This window comes from Tenrec ecaudatus, chromosome 3 (assembly GCF_050624435.1).
Source record: "Tenrec ecaudatus isolate mTenEca1 chromosome 3, mTenEca1.hap1, whole genome shotgun sequence".
Lineage (NCBI taxonomy): Eukaryota > Metazoa > Chordata > Mammalia > Afrosoricida > Tenrecidae > Tenrec > Tenrec ecaudatus.
This window is the reverse complement of record NC_134532.1, coordinates 171,256,642-171,258,652: the sequence shown is the minus strand read 5'-3', so window position 1 is coordinate 171,258,652 and position 2,011 is coordinate 171,256,642.

Here is a 2,011-nt window from a genome sequence, read left to right as displayed (position 1 = left end):
GATAGAAAGGGGGAACCAATTACAGGGATCTACATATAACCTCCTCCCTGGGGGACAGACAACAGAAAAGTGGGTGAAGGGAGACATCAGACAGTGTAAAATATGACAAAATAATAATAATTTATAAATTATCAATGGTTCATTAGAGATGGGGTAATGGGGAGGAAGGGGGAAAATGAGGAGCTGATACCAAGGGTTCAAGCAGAAAGCAAATGTTTTGAGAATGATGATGGCAACAAATGTACAAATGTGCTGACACAATGGATGGATGGATGGATAGTGATAAGAGTTGTATGAGCCCCCGATAAAATGAGTTTTAAAAATGAACCTCCAAATATATATTAATCCCCCTTTCTCCCAACTCTTCTTTATAAAAAAGTTACTTCTTCATATTTCCAAGAGGGCTCGCTCTGAGAGTCATCATTTAAGATGCACTGGAGTGAGGAGGTGTTTGCTATATGTTTGCGACTTGAGCAGCTCTTTCTATTTGCTTTCTGTGTCCTTTAAAGCACAGCCAGCTCCCTTTAGACTTAAAACAGGAACACGAAATCCAGCCCATGTGTTTCAGACAGAAAAATCATAGGTTTGGTACAAGCCTCATGCTAACAAGGCGCCCCCCCCCCCAGAGCTATAAATGATTCAAAGCAGAATTCTCCTCAACATCTTTTGTCATGTGCGAGTGTGCATGTGTGTGCATAGAAAGCAGTTAAACAAATACTTGACGGCCTAATCATTTTACCATGAAACTATGATAGAACTGAAGGCTTTTGAGGGAGGGTTGGGTTTAAAAAGCAGAAGGCTACCTGTCGTTTCAGACATGCCGCGTTTGATCATGCAGCACAGCGAAGTTCATGTTGGATTTAAAACATGCAGAAAGATGTGGTAGACAGGCAACTCATCTTCTTCCGATTCAAATGGCTGGACGTATTTTATTCTATGGATCACACTGAAATCGGGCTTTTCTTATATTTACTGCTATGGTGGTATGTCTGGCTAGTTACGTTGGCCATCCTAGAAGACTTGCCACCCAACAACTGGAGGTCAGTGGTGTCCCTACGTTTGATGGCACCCAGGGTGGTGATTCACGGTGTCACTCCCCTCCCCCCCCACTCCTCTTCCCATACCAGACCATACAGAATCCACTGTAATGTTCAGTATCTATTTAAATTATAGAAAAAAATGTGATCTAGTTATAAATTACTTAAATGTGATATTTCTTAGACTACCTGAATGCTGGCAGTGCAGCGCTTCCATGTTGGGCAGCTAACCACAAGGTCAAGAGTTTGAAACTATCAGCTTCTCCTCAGGAGAAAGACGAGGCTTTCTTTTCCTATAAAGCAGTGGTTCTCAGCCTGTGGGTTGCAACCCCTTTGGCGGTCAAACGACCCTTTCACAGGGGTCGTCTGATTCATAACAGTAGCAAAATTAGTTATGAAGCAGCAACAAAAAATCCCCAAAAGTAAATTAGCATAGAACATTAGCCTTGTAGGCATATTGTTAGATGTAAATTAAACTTACAAAAATCATGTTTTTGTCATAAGTGAAAACAAAACTCATGCCATCAAGTTGATGCCAACTCATAGTGACCCTATAGGACAGGACAGCACTGCTCCTGTGGGTTTACAGTACTGTAACTGTTTAAGGGAGTGGCAAGCCTCATCTCTCTCCCACAGAGCAGCTGGTGGGTTTGAACTGCTGCCCTTGTAGCTAGCAGCCCAACACATAACCACTACGCCACCAGGACTCCCTTGGAAATCTTAAACAATAACAAATGTCTGCTGAAACACTGCATAAAAGCTGTACAGTCATTTGGATGTCACCCCCTCTGACAATGTCGCCAGTATGGTCTGCCCGCCCCCACTCCCTCCAACCCACACAGTGACACCACTGCTTAAGATGGCCTTTGTATTTCCCCTCAGTTTCTGCAAACACCTCAAGCGGGTTCCTCTTCCCCTCTGCACTGTCAGCACCGTAGCTTCCGTGGAACTGTCAATTCACGATTGGTGGGGGA